Genomic DNA, 20,245 nt, shown 5'->3' on the forward strand with positions numbered 1-20,245 from the left:
GCATAGAAGTCTGAAAAAAATGACAGGACATCTCCCTTTAATTGGCTTTTAACTAGGCCTACTTTTAAAAAGCCTAATGAGGACAGAAGACAATAAAGAAAATGTTAATACAGTTTACACTAGGCCTAGAGCTTTTAAAAAAAACCTTTTGTTACTTAGTTAATAATGTCTCTGACCCTGACATTTTTGTTGTTTTGTTCTCTGTTGAAGAAATGACTTCACACAGAGAGGTCTGTGATGGCCTTGCGAACGCAGAATGCCAGGGCTGTATTTTATCGTCAGAAGGTCCCATAGAGCTGGGACCTTAGAGATTAAAATCCTAAATTAGAGAGAAAAGGAACAGTGTTCTGCATACAAACGACCTCACGCTCAGCTTCATCCCACAAAAAATTAAAATTAAAATAGATCAGTACTATAATAAAGGTAAATGCAAAATGCCAAGAGAACACTGAGGACAGACTGCTTGAATCTTCGAGGGTGGTGGGGCTGGAGGAGGCAGAGAGGACTGACATTTGAAATGAGTCTTGGAGGAGGGGGAAAAAATGGGATTGGCCTACCACGTGGAGACAGAAGAAGCAGCCGGCGCCCAGGTGTGCGTGTGGGAAACGGCTGTGTATTTGGAGAGTAGAGTTGCCTTCGGCAGCTGAGGCACAGGTGGGAGATGACGTTCTGCATAAAATTACCTCCATCCAGCCGCCTCTCTCTTGACTTTTCTCCTACTTCACCCAGCCATTGCTGCCATCTCTCAGGACTGTGTAATATCCCCCAAACTCCCCCTGCCTTTCCTGCCTCAATAACCTGAAGCGTGCTGTTCTCACCTCCTGAGATAGATCTTTCCTGCTCTGATGTTTCCTGGTAAAGTTCTCCTTGCCCAGAGCCCAGCTCGAATGCCACCTCCTCCATGAGGCCATCCAGAAACTCACAGTAAGCACTATTTTTCTCCTTTATTTGAGCTCACTTGTCACCTTTAAATGTTTTTATATTTGCTTTTTTGAATAGTTAATACACGCCTATAGGAAAATTTAAAGAGTGCAAAATGAAAAATGTGTCTCCCTCCTATGCCTGCTTCCAGGATTCCAGGCCACTTTCCCAGAGGCAACCATTGTATGAAATTTCTCATGCATTTTTCCAAAGCTGTACTTTACGGCATGTATTCACATGCTTGTATGCGTGAATGCTTATGTGTAATTCTCATACACACACACTCTCACTCTTTTTTTTATATACTAACCACAGCCTACTATACTATACTCCCTGACGCTTTTCTCACTTAATAATATAATACGAAACTTTTTCTTTATCAGTAGATTTTGAGTTGTCTGATTCTAAATCCCTTTAGTGGAGGACTAAGCAATTGCTCCTCAGTTATGCAACAAACCTGACAATATAAATTTAACACTAACTATAAATGGAGATCAGTGTGGTTGTCTAGACTCCTCCTCACTGTGTTGCACGTAGAGGCAGCTCGCAGTGGACAGAGCCCTGGACTGCGAGTCCAGTTCCAATCCTGGCTCTACCTCTCACTACGTGACCTTTACCCTCTTTGCACACCACTTAGCCTCTTCAGACTTCAATTTCCTCATCTCTCAAATTAAGCATTGAACTTGATGGGCTCTAAGGGCCCATCCAGTGCTGATATTTCATGTTTCTATGAAAGCACTGATGTCACATGATATCCCTTTGAGAGCAGACGTTAACAGAGAAGGTAAAGGGGCAGACAGCTCAATGTTCCTGCCGAGGATGGTCTTTCTCTACTCTCAGGCTTTTCCTCTCGCCTCGCCTTGCTTGCCCTTCCTTCCCCACCCCCTACTTTGACCTGGAGCATTTGTGCTAAAAAGCCCTCAGCCTGGGTGCACCAGCCAAGCTAAGCACAACGGGCCTCAGCAGGCGTCTGATTTCAAGACTAAGTTCGGTTGCAACTCTCTTAGATTTATACAAGATAGAAACAGAATTTGGACCTCTTTTCCTGAGAACATGTCCCAGTCCATTTTAGAGTTCACTGGCCTAATTCGTGACAGAGAAAACTTGCAAATACTGAATACCTTAGACAGCCTGATTGGGGAAAACACCCAGCCCCTTTACAGACCTCACCAGGAAAACAACTAGGTGGCCAAGGTGGCCGAGAGGTACAAAGGTGAGCGTCATTTAGGCCCCACAGCCTCCCTCAGTTCTCTAAGGCATCCTCATGGCCTTCTTGGGCAAAAAAGCAGCCATTGGCCATATCACTCATTTGCTTCCCAAATGTCCACACCAAGGACAGACATTCTCAGGCCTTGTAAAAGCGTTCCCCACAACCTTAAAACAACCAAAAACCGCTGACGAGATGTCCATGGGGGAGCAACTAGTACAGGTCCCAGCAGGGAGAGGCATTGGATAACCGTCTGACTTGCGCCTCTCGCCAGGTTATCCACAGCACGTACCTGGAGTTTGATGTTCATCCCTTATGCCAAGTCTCGTGCCTCCATGCAGGTATTACCAACATGTCTGAAGGCAGGAGGCAAATCTTAAATCTATTTCTAGCAGCAGGGACTTTCAGAAACCACACTCCCTGTAGAATTGACTTGCCATTTCTATTCATTCTTGCTTTCATTTGTCTCTACTTTTTAAATACGAGACAACTTGTCGCACAGGATAACTTTTCAAAGGAGAAAAAAAACCACACACCTCTTTTATCATTCAATTCCTTATTCTTTTAGAAAAATATTTAATAATATGGAAAAAAACCCACACATCTCTTTTATCTTTGAATTCCTTATTCTTTCAGAAAAACATTTAATAATGTGGAAAAAACACACACCTCTTTTATCACTGAATTCCTTATTAGTCTAGAAAACCATTTAATTCTGTGGAAAAAAGTATATGACAACATTGTTACATGAAAAAAGCAAGTTCGAAGCAGTATGTGCAACATCATCCTGATTTTTCAATAAAAATAGAGAGAGGAGTAAGGAACTATACCAAGATGTTAACAATACTCTTATTGGTGCAAGTATGGATTTTTTCCTCCTTTTTTGGGTGCTTATCTCTATTTTCCATATTTCCTTCATAAACATATACTGCTTCTGTAACAAAAAAAAATTGTAAAAATAACTCATGATCCTTTGCAAAAGAAAATATAAGTGTGTCCTGCAGTTCCTTCCTGGGTAAAAGTATCATTTGCTAGTATCACGGGATAGTCACTTTCAAGAAAGCATGGCACAGGAGGTCTGGATCACGGGTCAAATAGGCCCCCGACTAATGAAATGACCCTGACCAAGTCCAGGACGCCCCTCCCGCCACAGTCACCTTATCTGTCAGATGAGCAGATCTCACTGGTCTGTAAGTCCCTTTCTTACTCAGGCTGGAACTCCCCAGAGCAGGGCTCTTTCAGACACTACCCACATTTTTACAAAAAAGAAAAACAAAACCCTTGGAATATTCCAGTGATTTGGATTGTTCCCAGACCACTCTGCTCAGAATGCTAGAAAAATTCCTAGGGGAACTAAGAGCCTAAGAAAAGAGGTTTCTTGTGTAAAAGAGACAGGTGCCACTGTTAGGACTTACGGGAACTTCTTTCCTTTTGTCACTGAATACTAGAATGGTCAAGAACATGCTTTAGCCTGAGGCTCACTTCTTCCCCATGGTTTTGTGAAAGGAACTAAAATGCAGGAAGTCCATTAGCCAAGATAGGATGGGCATTGCTGAAGTATGATTCTCACACTAGCTTGTTTTCCGTTTCCATGGTTGACCAACCTCTTCTTTCTGATTAACTCCTCTTTATATATATCCAACTTCTCAAGAGATGAGTCTCGAGTCATCTTCATGTACTAGGCTACCCTAGTCTTGCCTTAATGGTAAAGGCCACCTGAAATTACTTTCAAGAAACAACGTTAAGACTCCAAAAGGAACCGCCCCACACATCAGCATTAGCCAACCTAATATCAAAGTGAACTGAAATGTGCCAGAGGATGGTCTCCTAACCTCACTCCATCCTCCTTTAACGACCTCTTCACTTGTATGTTTCTTATAACACTCACATATACCACGCAGACATCCATAAGAAAGCTTCCTTCTGCTTTATCATTCCCAAAGCGCTTACCTCGTAAGATTAAATTTGAAAATCCCCCAGCAAACTCTTCAAGGTTCCATTTCACATGAAGCTTCGCCAGCCTTGCCCAAGGTATGTGTGAATGTCATCAGGAACTAGAAGAGTGAGACCCGTACTTGCTATATTTCTAAAATCAGGTCCCAGGAAACATCGCTATCATAGAGTCAACTACCAGTAGTAAACTATGTCCCCTCCTTTTTGCATCACTGGGCACATAATAAGATAGAGGACTTCCTTTCTCTATCACATGAAAAGTTTGTTGTCTCATCTTCTCCCTTCAATGATATTCTCCTGGCTGAATTCCAGTATCTTCTCAACTATGAGTCATCACTGCTACTCACGCACAGAACTGAGTGTTATGGGCTCCTCATTCTGAAGCACTGTAGCTCAGAAGCTTCTGATAAGGTCCCCACGGCACAATTCTTGATCCGGGATAATGAAGAGGCCCCACTCAGGAGAACCCTCCCCACAGGAAGATGGCCCAGGAAGTAGCTCCCCAATCTATCAGCAGCAGCTGCCATCCCTGCTGATAAGGATCCCCTCTAAGAAAGCCGGATGGTCAGGTTTTCCAGCTAGCTGACACAGCAGGGACCCAGCATGTCCCCTTCAAGGGACAGCCTTACCAGAAGGTGCCCACCTACATGGAATGACATCAAGGGTGATGGGAAGTCTCCTCCCTACTGAACATCTCTCCTGCCATTGGAACAGTCCCCTCTCTAGAGGCTTGGTGCTTTGTTGAAATGCAAATATCCTTGGAAGGTAAAGCCCTTTTTACCATCCCCACATTTATATGAATGCTCTTGCAGTCTCATTCTTTCCTCAAAGCCAGTTTTGATTGGAGGAGCAGGAAGTTTCCCAAAAACAAAAACTGTATACTAAGAGAGGTGAGACATTGGAAGATACATTTTCTTGGGCATTAATCCCATTCTCTGGGCCAATCCCATCTAAGTCTGGAGCCCTCCTAGGTTAGAACAGCACTGGTGGCTACCATTTTCCTGTATTGTCTGTGGATTGATAATCTGAAGTGTCTTTGATCTGATTTCTCAATAATCTCATCCATGTGTTCATTCCTTGAGCACATGCCGCACTCTGTCTACGTGCTGGGCACTACACTAGGTGTTGCACAGGGGATGAAGTCAGCCGAAGAATTCTAATCCATCCCAGTCAGGTGTCCATCCTATGGATGAGGATCACCCAGGTTCATAACACCAATCATGACAAAAGTGTAAGGAAGCATTTGGTATTTATTCACTGCATTTGCTATCCATCCCATAGCACTGTGAAGTACCATTAGACCTGAGAAGTATCATTATTCACAATTTATAGATAAAGTAATCGAGGTCCAAGGGGGTGAAGTCGGTGATTCCCAGATTTGAATATCATCAAAATTACTCTGAGAGGTTGTTTAAAATATTTTCCTGGGCCCCTCATGGGGACATTCTCATTTAGTAGGTCTGGGAAGAACCAGAGAAACTTTTTTAAAGCACTGGAATGACTCAGAAGCACAGTCAGATTAGAGAAACACTGTTATACAGCTCAGCACGGCCATCTCAGGCAACTTTTTATTTGAACTTCACAATCTGGGAAGTAAGGATTATTATTTTACTGTCCCCATTTAACATGTGAAACAGCTTCAGCACAAAAAGAATCAGCCCCCAAAACAAAATCTCCCTCCATTTTCTTTCTTTTTCATCTATTATATATAGACTAAGCAATGGAACTATCATAATTAATTATCTCACAAATAATCATTTATGATATTGCTGTTTGCAAAACTTCTGTTGGTCTTTGTACCATCTACATAAGAGCAATTAAACAGCTTGCTGTGAACCTAATAAATCAAGCCAAAGACTTCAATCAATGTCTTTCTTCATCATTTTTGCCATTTAAATAATCAAATTATAGATACTTAAGAGACATAACAACCATATAATGGATGGCCTTTGTTTGGACACTGAATTAAATAAACCAGTTGTAAAAAGGTATTTTTGAGACAATCATGGAAGTATGATCATGGATTGGGTACCAGAAAATTCTAAAAGATTACCGCTAGTTTTGTTAGGGAAGATAATGGCGGCAAGGTGGTGTAAGAAAATATTCTTGATGTTAGAGATGCATTTATGGATAAAGTGACATGATGTCTGGGGCTGACTTTAAACTACTTCAGGAAAGGAAAAAGATAGATTAAACAAATATGTCAATACCTTGACAGTTGCTGCATTTGCAAGATGGGCATTTGCGGACTTTTAGATGTGTTCGAAATTTTTGTAATAAAACAAAGTTTTTAAAAAATCAACACTCTCACTTCTCCCAAAGTGCCATTTTTCCTTTGTAAAGGCAATGCCTAGTAAAATGACTTGCCAGTACACATAATTATGTATCAGATATCCTCCCCACACATCTATTTTTTCTAATTTGTTCTCCAAATAGGTTGTTTTTTTCTTTAACTAATTGCCATGGAACATACATATACTAAAAATGTTTTTATTTATCTGAAATTCAAAATCTGAACTGTCATCCTGTTTTTTTATTTGCTAGATCTGGCAACCCTAGACAAGAAAAAAAATCCCTAATCAAGAATCAGGATATCTGGGTTCAATGTTATCTCTGCCACTGGCCTTGTAACCAGAAGCAAGCCACTCACATTCTCTGGGCGTTTCTGTCATCATCTGTAAAACAAGAGGGTTTCATCCCAGCTCAAAATGCTATGAAACGTGGATGCTACTTTTATTTCAACTCCTCAGAGAGAAATACCTTTCAAATAAGTACACCTAAGTGACCTCCTCTCCTCAAGGGAATGTCGAGAGAGAAATTCAGTAAAGCAAGGGCATATTGTCCCCAAAACATCAGGCTGGTAAGCCAAGCCACCCACAGCAGTATTTATTGAGGGCCTGTAGGGCACCTGATCCTGAAGCAGGCACTTTCATTTATGAGCTCATTTTGTCCCCACAACAATCTCACTTAATGCTAATCCCAATTACGGTAAATAATATTATCCCCATTTTACAGATGTGATGACTGAGGCCCAGAGAAATTAAATGACTTGTCCCTGGTTAACTGCAAAGCCCCGTGCTTTACACCACATATCCGTGCACCCACTTCTCTCATGCAGAGAGGATCGAGAACTGGAAGGCAGAACAGAGCTAGTGGACAGCTTCTAGCAGACAGCTTCTAGCTTCTAAGTCAGGCCTTTAGATTTTTCTCTTGTGAGTGAATCCCCATGATGCTAGGTATATTTATGTTAAAGCACAAATAGAGTGGGTTTTAGAACTGCAAAGAAAGTAGAATTTCCGATTACTTATTGGCTCTCATTCTATCTATTGATATTTATAGATTTTATCTATTACTTAGCCAGCTTTTATTAATTGCCTCTTAGAGGCGCAGCACCACACTGGACATTGTAAGACATTCCCTGTTCTCCTGACATTTAGCGGATCATGGAGACAAGATATAGATGCTTGAGTCAGGCGACTAACAATTAAAGACATTAGGTGCATCTAATTAATTCACTAGACACACCAAAGAATGAAACAGACCAGAAACACAATATCTAAAGAGGATGGAGATGAATGTGGGCTGCGGGCCTGTAAATAACTTGGGAGGAAGCAGGATTTAAACCAAGCTGTGAGGGGAAGGGTTTGAAAAGGTTGGAGAGGAAGAAAAACGTCTTCTAGGGAAGTGGAATGGCCTAAGGCGTCCCAGAGGAAGTACTTTGAATACAGTCTTGAGAGGAAAGGTGTTTGAAGGGTAATAAGAGACAGAACTGCATGAGCACAAGCATAGAGGACTGAAACCAAAGATGTGTTTAGGGACCAAGAAGATCAACGTGCCTGGACCCCAGACTATAGTTGGAAAAGTGCTAGGAAATGAGAATGAGAAGCTGGACCTAGTTCCTGTAAGGAATTGGAAGTTGCTGAAGGCTTTTGGGTAGGGAAATATGTTGAAATTAATATTTGGGGGTAATTAGTCCAGCTATAAAACATATGTTAGGTAAAATGTTGTTTGTTCCATTCAACCTACAAAACATATATATTGAGGGCCTAGGGTACTAATATACGAAGATAAATAGGATACAGTTCCTACTCTTAAGAAGTTCACAGTCCAGGGGCCAGCCCCCTGGCCAAGTGGCTAAGTTTGCTCTCTCCGCTTCAGCAGCCCAGGACTTTGCCGGTTTACATCCTGAGCGCCATCCTAGCACTGCTAATCAGGCCATGCTGAGATGGCGTCCCACTTGCCACAACTGGAAGAACCCACAACTAAAATGTATACAACTATGTGCTGGGGGGCTTTGGGGAGAAGAAGGAAAAATAAAATCTTTAAAAAATAAAAAAGAAGAAGTTCACAGTCCAGTGAGAGAAGACTACCAATTGCAAGATAGTGTAAGTTGTTCATTAAGTTAATTTATGACATCGTCTGTGGCAGACATCATTAGTTTTCTACTCAATATCCGTGCCTCTCTTTGTCATCAGTAGTAGAATCCAATTTTGTTTGTGAGACAATGTGCAAAGCCTCAGGCAATGGCTCATACTTGGTCTAGACCACTATTTCTCAACATTTTTTCATTATCATCTCCCTAAGAGCATTTTTAGATACTTTTTTCCTAATCCCTCCATCCATTAAATTTTAATACATACATATACAATATATCTGTTTATGTATTGTATGTATATCTGTGCTTTATATATAAAAAGCGTAAGATTTTTTTCTGCATCTCCTCTTCCCCAAAAAACCATATTCTCCTACTTAAGGATGATAACAGTACCACCCCATTCACCCTCACCTCCACGCCCACCTCCACCCCGACTCTCACCACACTCCTTGCCCTCCCTCCTCCTTAAGAATGCATAGTCGAAGGCAATTATACCTATTCTATTTCCTGTTTCCCACTTTCCTCGCAGCTGGGGTGGCCAGGTAACTCAGTCCTAGCAAAGACACGGAAGCTGACATTTGTTTGGAAGTTCTCTGGGAAAACTTTTCCTAGAAAAAGCAACACCACTGCCAAGTCAGCCTCCTTTCCACCTCCTCCCAACTCTGCACCTCTTGATGGAGGCACAAGGCTCGAAGCTGCAAAAACCGTCTCGCAACCGGATTGAAAGACAAGAGAAGTGCAGACACAGTGTCATGGCGCCACTGAACCAGTGACAAACGCAGACCTCCAGACTGCTTGTTAGGTGCGAGAAATGAATCTGAATTTTTTCAAGTTACTGTTAGTCAGGTATTGTAAAACTTGCCGCTGAAAAGTTGCTAACTGATAATGATGTCTGTCTCATCAACTATAACTGTCTAATGTGATCATGAGTTATTGTTAAATCAAAGCCAGAGAGAAGCATGCACAAAACGAACAAAAAGTGTATTCAGAAATATTACACAAATCAGACGAGATTTCACTCATGTTTAAAGGAAAACTTTCTCCTTCTCTAAACTAATCAACTTTTCAAATAATTTTAAAATATTCCAACTAATATTTGGCATTTGAAACTAACAAACTTTTAGATATTTGATATTATTGTGTAGAAAAATGGCATGAAAGTCTCCAAGATAATTTTCCTATTTTACACCAAAACGAATACATTTGTGATTTGCCTAGCAGGTATGTCTTTCAAAATATTAGAAAGTCAATTATATCTAAATTAAATATTTAAGATGCACAAGGAATATGTGCCTCCTAAAAGACCCCTTTGGGAATCTTTGCACATGTTAAAAATTTAAAAATAATCATCTATATTCATCACTTGAATATTTTATATTTTACTTGAATTCTGATACTAACTAAAGTTAATTCTCTCTTATTTTAAAAACAAAAACTACTCGCAAACCTATTTAATAACTCCAACATCTCTCATTAAAAGTGATTTTCTATGGTTTACTAAGGTTCAAGATAAAGAAACTCGAAATCCTTTTAAATCTAAATATCCTCTAAATCTTAAAAGATAAAATTTAATTATAGGCTAAAGGCTTTCAAAGCATTAGGTTTCCTTCAAAGTGCCAAAATAATTCTTATATCAAAATCTTTTTACTAGTTTCAGTATTAACCTCACACTATAAATTGACTTTCTTTTTAATAAAGACTTTTGGTCTTTTTTATTATAAAAATAATATTTGCTAATTATAGGAAATACAGGAAAAATGAAAATCATTTTAAAAATCATACATAATCTTATCATTTACTAGATGATAATTTTTAACATATTGTTTTATCTACCTTTATATTCTGAATTCATGTACAAAAAATATATACAGGCCTTTTTAAACAAAAATAAATAATTTTATACTCTAATTTTTTTCACTTATTAAACATTCTTCAAAAAATATTTTAATGAATGTTTAATAAGCTGAAGTACAATTTATTTAATCATGCCTTTCTCTTGGACATTTTAAAAGGCACCTTTTATGTTCCTCTACTATTAAAAAAATCGTTGTGTTGAAAAGTTTTGATAAAATACCTCTTATTGTTTTCTTAGGAATAATTCTTAGAAGTGGTCAAAGGCTATGAACATTTTAAGGCTATTCATTCATACTGCCCAGTTACTTGCAATTTTTCTGAAAAGCGGTCTTTCTAAAGCCATCTAAACTGATTCAAAATAATAATTTAGAACAGAGCATACTAAGTGGTAAGAAAAAAGGATCATTCAACTCTTTTCCCTGACTAGCTGGTAATATTGTTTATAAATTGTGCTTTGGCCAATATTTTATAGGAAACGGAAAAACTCGATAACTTTAAAGTTCCTGATCAAAGTGCAAAAGACGATGGAGGCAACTGAATTTTTGTTATTTATCCTGAATTTTACCCTAGTAATTAGTTTGTTAAAGATATGGTATTTAAGAACATTTAAGCACTCTCAAAACTAGCAAAGAAACGAAAAGTAATTATAATTGGTAGGTAAAATAATGAGCTACATACCTGTTGAGGAATAAAACCAGTCACGACCAAATATATAAAGGATGAAGCACTGGTATTTAAATTCCAAATAGCGTGAATGGATGTAGGACAATTTAAAAAGCAGGATCACTTTCAGCCCTTTAAAGAGGACCAGTGAATAAGAAGCAGCTTTAAGATAACATAACTTCACAAGATTGGCTGGTCACAGGTCGGAAAAGAAAGTGAACATGAATTTCGGCTGAAAACACTGGTGATTTTCTTCATGAGTACGATTGCACAACCTAGTTTTTAAACTGAAAACCACAAAAGTCTAACCCCTATTGGAAGAGACTTTTTATTTTTCCTTCCACCTATGTGTGTTGGGTGTTTCCTGGATGACATGTCAAACGGGTAGCTCTTGGGAAAATCCGAAACTATGGGTTTGGGTTTTAAACTTCTGATCCAAGTTTTACATAGAACTCCCCTGTCACCATTCAGAAATTGTCCATCATTGCTCTAGAATTCAATAGAAACGTTGCCGCAATCTACGTTTTGAAATTGCTTTTCCTAAGATGTAGAGGATGAAAAGAAAAAGGATAGCTAGGGAACTCAGAAAAGATACCATAGTTGCCCTTTGTTAATTCAAGTGATCCTTTTGAGCATTAGCTGTATTTCTACTACATTAGGAAGCATGTTTACTTTAAGCTTCCGTGGTCTAAAGGTTACATAGGAAAAGGACTATCTCCAAAGTCATCAGGGCTCAAACAGATGTTCAGCTTCAGATAGGAAAGCCCACAGTTTACACTCAGAAGAAAGCACATTACACACTGGCTAATGCATTTCACCTCTAAGAGCTGCCCGGCTGTGTATCGGTACTTGTTGATGGGCGGCAGCTGGACCCGCGCCACTCCCTGTATTCCGGAGTTGGCCAGGTCGGTATTTTCAACCTGCCTGCATTTTTTCTGCCATCCAAGGTACATAGGACAGGAAATAAGACATGACAGTAACTAAAGTAAAATTCTGAGAGACTGCTTTCCCATATGGGAACTGACCCTGGTTTCACGTAAGAGAATTCAGAATTAAAGACTTGGAACATGAGTCGCATATACTCTGAAAAGAACCAACTCTAGCCCCACATGTTTACTCAACTTAAGGATCCAGTGCTATAAAACTACACACACATCTACCATCTTGTCCTCATTTTAGCCATCAAATGGAAAGTCAGCAGTTCTCTTCAGCAGCTAAATTCGACTTCAGCAATAATCAGAACTTTCTGCAAGGCCTCCTCTGCTGTACCGACAGCCTCTGAGGCAGGAGTTCTTAATATGAGGCCTCTGGACCACTGAGAGTCCAAGGATGGGTGTAAGAGGGCCCCTAAATCCCCTAAAATTGTATAGCAAATGTTCCTGTATATGGTCTTTTATCTCAAGGAGGAGGTCTTTGGTTCTCATCAGATTCTCAAAGGAATTTGCAAGTGAAATAGCGCTTAGGGAACACCGCTGTAAAGTGTAAACCAATAGGTCCATGAAAAACCCTATGAAGTATGGAACAGGACAGTCAGCAGGTGCTTGTGGAAGGAAGTCTCACTTCAGGTGTCAGACCCTTGCACATCCCACAGACCCTGCGTTGTGCCTCCAGTGCTAAGAGGGGTTGTTGATTCGTCCTTGATTTGTCATGCATGTCCCAAGAGACTAGTGATCCTGACGACGGGGAATGTGCAAACTTTTTCAAAGTAAAAGAATCATCTTCAGTGTAAAGTTGGAAGAATCCAAGATATTAAAGGCTATTTGAGGAGGCCAGCCCTGTGGCCGAGTGGTTAAGTTCGTGCGCTCCGCTTCAGCAGCCCAGGGTTTCGCCAGTTCGAATCCTGGGCATGGACGTGGCACCGCTCATCAAGCCATGCTGAGGCGGCGTCCCGCATGCCACAACTAAAAGGACCCACAACTAAAAATACACAACTATGCACCAGGGGGCTTTGGAGAGAAAAAGGGATAACAAAATCTTTAAAGGCTATTTGAGAGCTTTATTACAGTCAGTAAAGTTCATCTAAAGCCAGGTGAAGCAGACAATTTCGTGCCATGGCTGCTGTTATGGTGATATTGTTCACTTTTGACATACTTATTTTGTGGTATGTAATCATCACATATTATGTGATATGTTGTTACGGCCTATATCTAATTATTGTTATTATTTCGAGTGCTAAAATAAGTACAACATTTCATCAAAAATTAGACTTTCTTTGGCCACCTCCCAGTTTGGTTTGAAATAGAACGTTCGTGGGTCCTAGACTCTGCCTATGACCGTTTCTTTCTGTGCTGCCACCTGCTAGTTCCCTTATTCAGCTACTTTCAGTTGGTCAAAATGCTTGACAAAGGCAGTTGGCAAAACCGTGGAAGGGAATTTGTTGGTACAAACTGTGTTCCTTTAAGGAGTCTCATAAGAACAGCTTCCTGTTTTCAGTTTGCTTCTATAGATTCAATAGAATAATTTGTTCCTTCTGGGCTTTCTCTGTTGTCACACCCCTTTTACATCATAAGCCCTTAGATCCCAGGCCTCCAGGAAACAGCCTCACCCTCCAACACACACACAGACACACACACACACACGCACAGATACATTCCAAGGACCAGCCCAAACTATTACCTTTAATCCATTAGTTTTTCTCAAAATATGATCTGCAGATCATTTGTATCAGAATCTTTATGAGGTAAGAGGACTTATTAAAAATGCATCTCCCTGCCAACTCCCAGACCTACTGGACCAGCATCCACGCAGGTGAAACTCGGGAAGCTGCACGTGTTAACATGTCCCCCATCCATCCAGGTGGCTTAAATGCACTAAAATTTGAGAACTCAGGATTTAGAAGAACCATTTTCTCTCTGGTTTGAGACCTATTGTTTTCAGATCTAACAGAACCATTTTCACATCCATCTTGCTCATCTCTGAGAGAGCATCTCCCTCCCTCTTCCTAAGAAATTCTCTTTCCTCTCTCTCTCTGGCCTTTGCTGGTACCTTTTCTCTGGGCTGTTTCTCAGCTTCCAAAGTCCACCTACTTTAGCAAGTCCTCAGTACCCAGCCAGCCACTGGTGCCCTTGTCCTGAGCTGCTCCAAAGAAACCCCCTTAGCATCCACCACTCCAGACTGCCTGGATCCAAGCTCCCTTTGCAATACTCTGCCCAGGGATTCACAGCACACATCTGCACGTCAAGGCAAGCCTCACCCGGTCCACAAAACTCCTCACAGCTTTCCCCTTCAATAGTAAAACTACTCAAGATCACTGATTTACAGGCTTTCTCCACAATTTTTAAATGCGCATACACCACTACTACAACAAATGAAGTAAGAACAAAATTCTGTTTCACCGTTCTATCGCACCAAATGCTTTCGTTTTTCTTATGCTCATATTTAATCTTCATTCATAAAATCTGAATGCAAGTGAAATTTTTAATCCTGTTTTTCTAATTTGCCATCATATCAAATATATTTTCCTAACTACCATAACCATTACCTTTAATGACAACAAAATATCCCACGGAGTTAATGCTGCCAGCATCACTACTGCATATACAGGTTATTTTCAGATTTTGCTGTCATAAATGATAATACAGTGAATGTGTTCGTGCATGTTATTTTTTCCTTCTTTGAATTATTTATTTAGAATAAATTACCAGGGATAGAATTAATGGATCAAAGTGTGTGAGCATTTTAATGGCTCTTGACACATATTGTCGAGTTGCCGTATTTGTATTTGACACAGTTTCTGGGTGGTATGCCAGTAAACATTTAACAAGCTTGCCTCAAAAAAAAGTGTGAGGAGCCTCACTTATAGTATTTGCCAATTTCTGTGGTGTAAATACTCCTCTTATGGCCAGTTTCAAGCTATGAACATGACATCACTGAATGCAGAGTTAGAAAGAGATGCCCAGTAGCACACCATTATATAATTTCTCTATCGTACAGATAAATCAAAATAACTTCAAGAGCATAAATAATGGTAAAATATAGTAAGTAATCAGGAAGTAATGAATTTTGAGTATTTATCTCCTTTATTTTTAATACAACTTTTTAAACTGTGAATTACATAATTTAATTTTTAATGGTGGTTGTGTTTAATGACTGGCTTGCAAAATTTCTGGAAATATCATAATCAACTCTTACAAACAGGTACAGGCAGGCTCTCACACACCACTGTAAATATCTCACTTGATATTTTGTAAGAGCATGTCTTTTTTCTTTCTTTTTTCATTGAAGCCATTGAAAATTCACCTTATTCCCATCTGTGCCACAAACAATAACCATGCTTTTAGGTTAGCAGATTATGCAAATATATAATGAATAAAACATATTACAAAAAATAGATAGAGCAGGAGGTCTATCTGGGTCAATTAATTCTACCCACCCTTCCCCAACTTGGACAATAGTCTCTTCATGCATTCCTTTTACTAGTGTTTTTCCATAGGGTCACCTACAAAAACTAATCAATCATTCATATACTCAGACAATGACCAAATGGATGACTATGCATAGTTCTCACAGCAAATGTGATAAGAACCATATTTCATCTTACTTAACCACTCTCTTCGTTGGTTTTCTTTTCTACGAAATGGGGAAGAAGTCACTGCTAACTTCAGCTGTACAAGAAATTAGGTGCAGAGATAAGAAAGCTCCGACTTATGTTCTGAGAAGCAACTGAGCATTCTGTAATGCTTTGAAATTGTCTTCCAAAAGTAATTCATTAGTATTCCGTCTTACTGGAAAAGAGAAATGGGAGAGTGAATTCATGCTTTCTCCCTTGAAAGAAAATTCTTTTCTTTGGGCTTTCTCTGAGTCATAATGAATAGCCTCTATATGTATATAACACTTTAGAATTTTTAAAGTATAAAGACATTTGCATGTTAAAATGTAAATATGGTTGACAAAAATTCCCAGGAATTCTCCTAAGAAATAAATTCAAAACAAAGGAAATACTTTTGAATGAAGATATTAATCACAATAAGAAGATCATTTTGCCTCATTTCAGCACTTACTCAACTCACATCTCAGTGTTAGGGGTCTTGGTGGGAGAGCTCTGGATTAATGGCTCCCAAATGCTCACCTGCAGAACACTTGCCTCCAAGTCCCTTAGGGGAACAGGGTTTGTATTTATGATCACGCAGATTCCTGGAGCTCACTCTGGGGCTGGGGCGTGATATGTGAGATTCATTATTTTTGAAAAGCTCCCCAAGTGATTTTGACGTCCATCCGGCTTTAGGAGCTATGTTTCCAGGCCAGAAACAGACAAATCAAATTGTCTCTGAACAATGGTGCACATCCGGGGAACAATATGACCACTTCTTAGGCAAGGCATCGAGAAGGGCAAACAAGCAGGGCATTCAAGCAGCTGCCAGAGTCAAGTGACTAAAGAGCTGAACGGGAGGAGCCTTTGTTTCCGGCACCCTGCCACCTCTCTCTATTCACCCTTTCCATCTCTGACATCCTTCCTTGCTCTCACTGCCCACCCAGCGCCCGACACTGCCATGCTGCCTTCCAGCATGCTCCACTTTGGCACCCCAACCTGACTTGTGTCTCCCCCTTTCCATACACCGAGTCCCCAAATTGCCTCTCTTATGATATTAGTGGGGCTCTAGAAAGAGAAGCAATATCGCTACTTGAAAAAAGTAATCGGCACGTATAATTGAAAATCCCCTGCATAATGAACATACTGTCCGTATTTGCATTTTTTAAGGGGGGCTTACTAACTCAAAAGAATCTCTAATCTGGTGAGCGGGATGGGAAAGCAGGATGCGCTTTAATCTCGGCTTTCACCTAGACCCAAGCATCCAGTACCCAAAGAAGCATTTTGGGCACTCCTTGTCAAAATGGTCCTAATTGCTGAATAGAAATGGATTTTTTAGCTGTGCCTTGCTAGCACTAAAATTAAAATACATCATAAAATTAAATAATTTAATTGAAGCTGGCCAAGAAAGAAGAGTCATCCTCTTACCTCTGATTCCAAATACTCTATAATTCCACCCAAAGCATTCAGAGAGCATCAGCCCCAGATGGCCACAAAGAACAAAGCAGTTCCTCCGAGAGTTGCGTTATAAGATTGAGAATATGATATGGAAATGCTCTAAAAATCAGTTTCTAATCTTGTTTTCCATTTTTCATATGTATTACCACTATAAAACATCTAACCCTGCGCCTAGTCCATACTTGGTGCTCAAAAAATATTAATTCCCAGCCTCTAATTAATTCTGTCACCTCCACTTTCCTTTGAAAGGAATCTTGGCATTCAAAAAGTTACTTTACAGATATCTTGTTCCCAAGCCAGGCACCACACCGTCTTCCTTCTAGTGTCCCCAGCCTTAATAAGAATCATTAATAGCCATGTTTATTGAGAGTTTATTTTATGCCAGGCACTAGGCTAAATGCCTTTTGTATTTTTATCTCATTTTATCCCTAGAACGACTCTCTGAAGTAGGTATTTTCAGTTATTAATAGAACCACTTTACAGATTTTTTTACAATCTGAGGATTGAAGAAGTTAAGTAATGCGTCCGAGGCTCCCACAGCTCAGAAGCGAGAGCTCCGGAATTCAACAGAAGGCCATCTAGCTCAAAGTCTGGGTCTTATTCAGCGGACCGCATTTTTATTAGCATATGGACGCAGAGACTTCACGGTCCAGAAAAGACAGTGCTCCGAATCATTAGGAAAAGAGCAGCAGCAAATCCCTAACTTCTCATTCAGATATGCAAAGGAAGTAACACATAGTTCACAGGATTTGGGGACTGGGTTTTGAAGAATAGAGATTTGCTTGTAATTGGTCAACCAACTCACCCTCCCAAGAGGAAGGCCATTTTAGCTACCAGATGCTTGAAGGGCCTCCTTAAAAAGTACTAGCCAGAAATGGAGGTCTTACAGGGACCCCCAGCCACATAAACCTCTCTGCATAAATGGTGTGCTAAGGGAAGACGGGAGAGGAGAAGTGGAGGGTCAGAGACATGGAGATAAAGCAGCCCAAGGATGAAAAGGCAAGGATCTCCAGGTCCCTTCTCAGATGGAATTCTGTTAGAGCTGTGAAAGCTGAGAAAGAGGAGCCCAATGGCATAAAAAGACTGGAAAACTATTGAATGGCATCTCGTCTCAGCAGCCTCTCAAGGTCCTCCATAACCTGCCTACACTCTAATCTTCCAACCTTGTTTCCTGCCAATGTGCAAAACAAACTTTCTTCTTTTCTCCCCAGCTGGGCTGGTCACTTCCTAGTCAGTCTCACCTTTGTGCCTTTGCCCACACAGTCGTCCCAGAGTGAAATAACCCTCCCCCTCTCCATCTACTCAAATCTGGTAGCTTGCCAAGGCCCGTGTCGTCCAGGCTCCTCTGGCTTACCCTGAAGTCCCCTTCCTGTAATTCCTGTAACTCTCACAGCCTATGCCGCCCCATTCATCACTTAAATTCTCATCTTGCACTGCTTCCTACATTTTAATTCTTACCACAACTGCTGGATAATAAGGTCCTTCAACGTTGAGAATTCTTTGTATTTGTTTTATATCCTCTACAGCACAAGCTTACAACTAATTAAGTAATCGCTGAATACTTGTTGCTCGCTTGAATATTTCAATGGCAGCTTTAATTTAGTAAAGAAGCTAAAACCAGTGATTTCTCAAACTTTATTTAGGTACAGGCCAGGCAACTGATTGGTACCTCACAGCATGTCTCCAAATCAAACCGCTTCAAATACTAAATTGAATTGAATTTAAACCTATATACCTATACATAACATACCACTTTTAGAAAGAGGACTTTCGCATTGGCAGCGGGTGAAACAAACAAGCTGGGAGTTCCAGATCCAAAGCTACATCATTGGATGTTTGGTTCTGTTAATTTTCTGAATTAAAAAATTTTAAAGCTCATATTTGCACAACTCAGAGGATCTTTAGGCTTTCTTCATCAAACATATGGTGATATTTAGACTACCCAAATATTTGAGCTCAGTGATAGTCAATCACAAGCTTATGAATTCTCTACGAGATCATCTGGCAAACCGAAAAGCCAACTATTATAACTTTTTCTGTTTCAAAAACTATATACATCTTGTTAGGACTTGGGGGAGCGGGGTGTAACTGGATATCAGGGTACCTTCCTTGTCCCCCATAACATGGTTTTATACTTTACAACAGGTAGAACGGGGTAATTACTATGTTTAGGCTAGAGTAAAAGCTAAATAAAATTAGAAAGATTTCTTTTGACACTGAAGAAACATTTTTAAAGATGCAAAAGTCTTACCCATTGTAGAATGCCGAAGAAATTTCTTGACACCAAAATGACTGACTCCGGAAGTCAAATTTGTTCGGTGCAGGTCAGTAAAAACAAAAGCGGCCCAAGCCGTCTCGCTGCTATGAGTTCCTTCTAAGGGCAGCCTTTCCTTCTTCCCCAAGAATATAACTGCTTCGCCCTGGAAGGACCAAAAATATAAGAGCCGGGCTGGTAGAGAATCCAACCCAAGATGGTTAGGTTGAGTGCGCGCGGTGACTGGGGCAGCAGGAACAATCCCAATGTGAAAAAAGAGGTTAGCAAGTTCCTGTGTAGAAGTCAATTTCCTGTAGCTGGTTCTCCGAAAAGGGGGTTTCATTTGTGTGGGTTTGGTGATGTGTGTGTGCACGTGTGTTTCTCTCCATGATAATATGAGAACTTCCCCAGATAAAAGGCAGAATAAGGCCTTTGCAGCATGGCTGGATTTGTATTTAATTTATCAACCCCCTGGGACCATTTTCCTCTCCCTCGTTTCCCCATTTCCCACCAGTAAATCACCTACATAAAACTGAGGAAATGAAGAGTGAAAAACCAAGATGATTCCTTAAGGAAGTGAAATAAGCAAAAACAAATAATAAGAGAAAAAGTCTACCCCACCGATGGGTCTTGGTTAATTTAAGCTTAGGAAAAAGCACCTTAGAATTTACATGTCAGCTTGGAGAACATGGTAACCATGGAGGGAAAACGGTGGGTGGGTGGTTTGCTCAGCTTCGCTTTATTAATAACTACCAAATAATGATTCGGAAAGAACAGACTCAGCCATAGCGAGAGCTCGAACAGCCCCGCCATACAGTCACCTTTGGTGAACGGGCACCTGCGTCGCGAGGTACGTGACTAGGAGTTGTTTTCAGACTCCTCAGAGTTTCATTATTTGCCTCCAAACACAAATTTACTTGTTTTGTCCTTCGCTGCAATCCAGGTGTGGAGACCATATTTAGACGACGGCTGAGTTGCCTAAACCAAGAAATTTAACTTTCATGATGTGGTCACAATCCCCCGACCCACGCA

The 20,245-nt window shown here is 40.3% G+C and overlaps 1 protein-coding gene across 2 annotated transcripts in view; it reads right to left on the bottom strand.

Moving 5' to 3' along the window:
* The window catches only part of LOC124232963 (rho-related GTP-binding protein RhoH), a 34,959-nt gene extending 15,516 nt beyond the window's left edge, over positions 1-19,443 (bottom strand). Inside the window, exon 1 of one of the 2 annotated variants that reach the window (XM_046649930.1) lies at positions 19,211-19,443. The gene's annotated coding sequence lies outside the window, so the exon portion shown is untranslated. Of the gene's footprint in view, positions 1-10,988; positions 11,039-19,210 lie in introns of those variants that run through there. The other variant, XM_046649931.1, reaches the window with a different exon arrangement.
* Between the last annotated feature and the right edge of the window lie 802 nt (positions 19,444-20,245).

The sequence above is a fragment of the Equus quagga genome, unplaced genomic scaffold (assembly GCF_021613505.1).
Source record: "Equus quagga isolate Etosha38 unplaced genomic scaffold, UCLA_HA_Equagga_1.0 146_RagTag, whole genome shotgun sequence".
Taxonomy (NCBI): domain Eukaryota; kingdom Metazoa; phylum Chordata; class Mammalia; order Perissodactyla; family Equidae; genus Equus; species Equus quagga.